Below are 6,774 nucleotides of genomic sequence, written 5' to 3' on the forward strand. Positions count from 1 at the left end.
GCGAAAAATGGACCAATATTCGGAGTCTGCGCTCCGCGCGGCAGGATTCGTTCGGACTTCTTTTCGCGGAGAACTGCGCGAACGTCGATCCGCATCACGTTGAGCAACCCCTTTCTCTACTTTCGAGCCAAATTTTTCCGTTGACCGCGCGTGTCGCACCGAGAAACCCGATAAAACAACGTGTCCACTTTTGGAAATCGTCAAATCCGTTCCGAAGTTTCGAAAATTTTGAGGAAAAATTTACCAAGTAATTTTGGAATTAATATTGAAAATAAAAAGTTGGATTGTTTCTCGAACGAAAAATTTACAAGCAATTGAAACGGTTGGTATCAAAGAAACGATGAAAAAAATTTGAAACAAAAATCATTCGATACGTGTCGTGATATTTTAATCCGCGCCCTAACAAGTCTAAAGAAATCTTCATCGCGCGAATTCGACGCGATGAAAAATATTTCGGAACCTATACATGTGTGTATGCTTTGGGAGGAGGGACATTGGTCTATCAGGCGAAAACGCGCGTTCCGCTTATATCAGAGATTCGTGCCGAATACTCGAGGATTTCGGAAAAGATGAAAATAGCGCGCGTTACGCCCGCGCTCTAGCATGAAACAATAATCTCGGTCCAGCCAATTCGTCTTTCCCGTACAGTGTCATTGAAATTCGTGAAAAGCCTCGAATGCACAAACGCAGTAGAATAAAAACAAAAACAGATGTGGATTTGCGTACAAGTAAAAAAAAATAGAGAAGAAAACAACAGAATTGAAGAGAGAAAAACAAAATTTATTCAGTTTTATAATTTAGAAGAAATTTTCTCCAAAATCATACGCCAAGTTTTATTCCCGATTTTTAGGTTACTCGAACCCCTCGAGAGCCAATTCCTGGTAGAGCGTGAAGCGAGCGTTCGGAGAAAACGGAAAAGATAAGCCTGCTTTCGCCGTCGTCGTCGTCGCGTAGTCGTCGTCACCCCTCCCCTCTCGTCATTCTCTTTCGCGTCGTTTTTTCGGTTTTGAACGAAGCTCGTCTACCCCAATTCCTATCATTCACGACTCTCTCTCACTCGTTCGATTTCGATATGAACTGGAGATGAGAGGCGAAGAGTAGAAGATGAAAGCTCGTCGTTGCTGGAGGAGAAACATGGTCGAGGGAATCCGTGGACGAGAGGAGGTTGAACGATCGACGAGAGGACTGTTCTCTTATAGATACATATATACGTATATTTACTCCCCTTTTCTTCAACGCCCACCGCTTTTCCTTCCTCATCCTCCTCCGCTCGAGGGTAGGAAGCGTAACGGGCCTGGGAGGGTCAATATTATAAACGAAAACGACGAAGAGGGGAGGGCGAAAATAACGATACGAATTTTCGGGCTAGCACGCTCGTTTTTGCCTGCACACCAGTTTTCCTTCAACAAACAACATTTTTCTCTGATAAAAATCTTCTCCCACAGGAATAATCTCTCGAAGCAACGAACGAGAGAGAGACGAAACGTGAGAATACGCGTTCCGGGGTTAAAGCACTCGTTTCCGCGTATACGTCAAACTTTTGTTTCGTCTAACAACGTTTTTCGTAAGAAAATTGCTTTCTTCGGCTCATTTCGTTTTATTTTAATGTCAAATCGGCACTCGGGAGCGGGGCAATTGTGTTTGGGGTGAAATCGTCACTAATGAGGTAGATGATTATCTTTGAGGCACGTCGTTGATTGGCTGAGGTGAACGGCAAGCTTATAGGGGAAAAAAATGTTGGATCAACGCTGAGATGCGTGGTCGATATGGCTTTCGTTGACTAACAGCCATTTCAGTTGAGCGAAGAAGAGAAAAATGTAATTTTTTTACAAATTGTTCCATTCGAAATATTACTGAACTTTTTAATCTCAAATCAGAGCACCTTTTTTACCAATTTTGAAAAAGTTCGAAATGTTACCAAGATTAGGTTCTACAATGGCAAATAAGCTACCTTAAAACTCGTAATTCGAAGAAAATTTCAAAAGTGAAAAAAAACACACACACGACTTTGAAAACAGAAAAAGTACGACAGTGAAAATCATAATGGACATGAGAATGATTCGAGAAGGGAGTTCGTAGTGTCAGAATAAGAGAGCCTGAAATGATAGGGGACCGAAGTACATAGGGGAGTGAGTTTGGGTTGTTTGACGAAGTGGTAGAAAAACTCACATTTTCAAAAAAATTCGGAGCCTCCCGTATCGCCGATCGGCTGTGCTAGGTATCGGGAAAATCGTCGTTGCTTTCGTGGATCGACATGCACGTCGAAAATGTTGTTCACCGAATTGAATAATCACCACCGAAAGGACAATACAAGAAACGTGTAAAATTCACGATTTTTTCATGCTAGTGGCGAGACAACGATCGGCGGATAACTGATGTACACACAAAGTTTTTCGTCACTGCCACTTGAAGATTTCAATAATCACTTCACGGCACTTTCTGCACCTATTTTTTTTGCGCGAAGGGCACGCTCTTTTCACGGGAATTGCTGTCTATATATTTGATCGATAATACGCAGGAGAAGCTACTCTCGTGTCCCGGTACAGCCCCGAAATTCTGTTAACGCCACAAGTATATTGATGTGTTTCGTATATGTATTATATATATATACAAATATTATATGTGATATAATATAGATATATATATATGTATTTGTAAATATAAAAGCTATAGAGCCGTGTCGCAGGTATATAAGGGAGTATAACGTTGACAGAAATAAAAAGGACACAGAGGAAGTAACACAGTGTGTCCTCCCAGGGCTAAGGGGATATTAGAGTAACGCGCGCCAGAGAGCAGTCGAGTCGCGCGCGCAATCTCGACGTTTTTCTTCTCTTTTTTTTTCCCCCACAAACGCAGGAGGAATTTTTATATGCGACGATATAAATTCAGGATCGCGTCAAGGATGAAATAAAACAACACTTTTCAATGAGAGACAAATTTTCAGCAATCCTTATTTTTTCAATGGAAAAATAATAAATAAAAGTCCTCGATTCGTCACTCTCTACTGTTTCATGTTTATGTACATCGGAGAACGATCGACACGGGAATAGATTTCGAGCCGGCTCGAAAAACGTTCGATGATTCCGGACGTATTATTTTTGAAATAATTGATTCGTATTATATTGTGTAGTAATATTAAAATATTAACATAAAAATTGTGCGAGTCTCTCCCACACACGTACACGCGGGGAGCGGTTGTAAAAACCCGGGACAGCCGCTCCTAAGTTGGGAGAAGAACGCGCGAGTGAGATATGCTCACGACTCACACACAGGGGAAGCGATACAAAATCGACTCGTGAACTTTTGACAGCGCCTTGTGGCTTTCTGCGTCCAGCGCGCTTCACGAGCAAAACTAAAAGCGAGAGTGGCGCCCTCACGCCCCGCCCCAACCCGGCGACGCCGACGTACTGAAAACCCCTCTCTACCCGACCAATACGAGCCCGTTGAACTTACCTCGGTACTCGGGGCACGTACAACCTCGCATACACGTTTCTCATGTACATTCAAATGGGGGGGCTACATCCAAAGCCGGCGAAACTCTCCCGATCGATTTTCCACAGCCTCCCTTCCCTAGATTCTTCCCTTTTTTCCAGTCACGCTGTAGAATGGACTCCGCTCCCGTGAAACCCTCTAATGAAGCGTCTACCAAGCCCTTCGGATCCATTACCAGGCAGCACCGACAAAGCGTATTACCGACTGCAGCCGATAATATACCAACAGAGGTCAAATCGTGCTTTTTTCAAATTCATTTTCCGTTATATAGTACAACCAACGAATGAATTCGTTGGTACAATGGTTCTTCGTATGATTGTTTACATATTCAACATTTAGTTTTCATCAGCTGTTACGTTTTCGATTTTTAAAACGCCATCCTTCATACCGATCGAGTCATAAATGTCAACTCAACCGGTAACTCAGTGACAGTCTGCTTACACATGCAAATATTCGTTGCATAGAAATGATTCCTTCTCAAGTCCGTTCGTTACACCCTCAGATAAATTGACGGTGGCATGCAGTTGTATCAATAAATATTAAACTTTTATAGTATAAAAGCCAACAAAGTTTACCGGGAGTGTTTCCTCGAATAATTAATTTCATTGTTTCTGTTTATTTTGTGTTTCAATGCTTCATTTACCGAAACAAAATATGCACGAGTAGATTGTACATGATAGTAGACTGAAATTGATTTGCATCGTGCGGTGGTTCAAGATCGAATGAAAACGAAATACTGCCATTTTTGGATATGAGTGAACATCCGAATAACCTGAATTAGATTCTCAACCGAAAAATCCCTCTTCGAGAACGTGCATTTATCACTTACCTCCGAGTCGTTGGAGGTGGGGCTTCGTACGGTGTTTGTCAACAGAAAACCGATGTTTGGATTGGCGATCGTTGGCGAAGTTTATCCGAACGGCAGTACAATAGAAATTCATCGAAATAATATAAAATTTCCACTTTCAAGACATCATTCGTCAACAAATCTGACGTTATCGTTAATTAAGGATTCGCTAACGAAACGGTAGAAATAATTGAATCGAAGAAAGAAAAAAATCCATGTAAGTGATTCGAAGCGTCCACATTCTACCGTAAAGCAGGCTCATAAATGTCAACAGTTTAACCTTATATATCGTTATGACGTATATTTTCGTAACACAATTCATCATTCGTCATTTTTTCCCTTATTTTTCGTTCAACCACGTTTCGACCACATAGCATCTAATTTTAAATCACGGACAAGGGATTATTGATAAATACACATTGATTACGAGCACCGGTCTTTCTTCGCTCTCGAAGAAATGTCCTTTCGATCACAACATTGCGTACAGAGTGCATTCGTGTTTGCGTGCATGTTTTTTCTCCCATATATCTTTCACTCATTTTCGTAGAACATCGTCACAGTGAGATGAGCTCATTCAAAATTGCATAATTTGTTTGTTTTTATCATTCTCTTTCAAAATATTCTAATCGATTTCGTAATTTCCTTACACGATCATTATTTCTCAAGTAATATTTACACGATGAAACTCTACTTACACGGTAGATTCCGAGCATTGAAAAAATTGTTTCGATTATTATTACTGTTGTTATCGTTATCTAAAACACGCTATGTGCATTGTGCGGCTATAGATTGGTCCGAAAGTCCGAACTACGTTCATACATCGGAATTCCAACTCTGGATTTTTGGGTACTGTCGTGCTCGTTTATTTTTTTAGTTTCTTTCCCCATTCTTCTCCTTTTCAATTCGATGTACCAGGAAAGTTGATGTGACAGTAACGACTGTCGGACAATTCTACAAACCGCGTTCTTCGATTGAAAAACTTGTTATTTTATTATTGAATTTATTATGTTTTTTTTGTTACCCCAACGACAATTATACTATCGATCGATCGTTTGACTGAACTCGCGCAACTCGGATCCGGCACACGTGAATCTGGGTTAAGAGTACAAAAATATGTTTTTTTTGTTCTTTTCTTCTCGTTCTAATGTAAAAAGTTTTCGGGTTCCTAAAAACTACCAATCTTTTGGTTTCTTTTATTTTTTATTTTTTTTTACTTTTTACTTTTTTTGAGTGTTTGTTTTTCGAAATCTCGGATGTATTTTTGGCACGAAATTTCTCACGAGGCACGTCCATCGTAATGCGCCTTGACAAAAAATGTTTTCATGATTTTTGCTCTTCGATCACACTCGCAAAGAAGTTCGTTTTGTTTGGAAATCTGCGCCACGGGAATGGGAAAAATCCATATTTTTATATCACAATTTTTTCTAAGAGCCTGAAGTATTATTTTTAACCCTATTTTTTAGGAATTTAAAGCCTGTCAATTGCTTCATTGTTGAAAGTTCTTTGATTCCCAGTCTTTCGGCATTTCTTCGGAGAACTTCGAAGAGCTTAGTGAAAATGCTCTGTTGAATGAAAAATGCTTTGAATAATGAAAAATTTCAACGACACATTTACCGAGTTTCAAAACATTACTACATCCAATGAAAAATGATTTTCGTGGTTATTTATCTGGTAAGAGAGTTATCACATCGCAGAGTGGTAATAAAATTCACCATCAAACGTTTCTATTGGTAGGATTCTCCGGTCAATTATTTTTTCCTCCTAACAATAATATGTCATTACGAATTTAACGAACAAACGCAATTTCAGAAGCTCGATTGGAAAAATAAAGAAGAGGAATAAAAAAATAATGAAGCGAGATCCGAGATGCGCGTGGTCATTATAAAATACTCAGTAGACGAAACGATCGACGAATCAACTCTAAAGACCTACGCAACATTTATATTTCCTAATACGAATATATATATACATATATATGTGTGTATATATATACTCAATCGTACAAGCTTCGATTATAAAAAACGTACTTGCCAAAATTACACATTCACACACATACAAGAGGCGTTTTAACGCACAGGCTACACAGAAGCGACAACGATGACGATTCCCTATTCGAATCGGTTTACGAAATTCATTATTTTCTTTCCGTCATCCCCCAAAACTTGATTTCTTTTTTTCATCTGCGAATCTTTCGACCTACTTTGTTATTCGTTGAAAAACAATTTCTACTAAATACGTTGCGATGGAAATGTTGTTTTAACGCCTGTCATGTTATTTGAAAACCGTTCAATTGGTTTTTTCTCCCCCGAGGAAATCACGAATCTCGCGCGGTATGTTAGCCGAGAAAATCCTTCGAGCAACGTTTTTGTTACATTTGAGCACTTTGTTAATGCGAAAGAAGCGAGAAGAACAATCGAGTCGAGGGTAGAGAAAGA

General features: G+C 39.7%; 1 protein-coding gene across 3 annotated transcripts in view; it reads right to left on the bottom strand.

Moving 5' to 3' along the window:
• Galphao (G protein alpha o subunit) overlaps positions 1-3,373 on the bottom strand; it is a 31,745-nt gene extending 28,372 nt beyond the window's left edge. Inside the window, exons 1-2 of one of the 3 annotated variants that reach the window (XM_043421136.1) lie at positions 3,267-3,373; positions 2,170-2,556 (exon numbers count right to left, since the gene is read on the bottom strand). The gene's annotated coding sequence lies outside the window, so the exon portion shown is untranslated. Of the gene's footprint in view, positions 1-2,169 lie in introns of all 3 variants that reach the window. The other 2 variants (XM_043421135.1, XM_043421134.1) reach the window with 2 other exon arrangements.
• Between the last annotated feature and the right edge of the window lie 3,401 nt (positions 3,374-6,774).

This window comes from Venturia canescens, chromosome 6 (genome assembly GCF_019457755.1).
Source record: "Venturia canescens isolate UGA chromosome 6, ASM1945775v1, whole genome shotgun sequence".
NCBI classification, from domain to species: Eukaryota; Metazoa; Arthropoda; class Insecta; order Hymenoptera; family Ichneumonidae; genus Venturia; species Venturia canescens.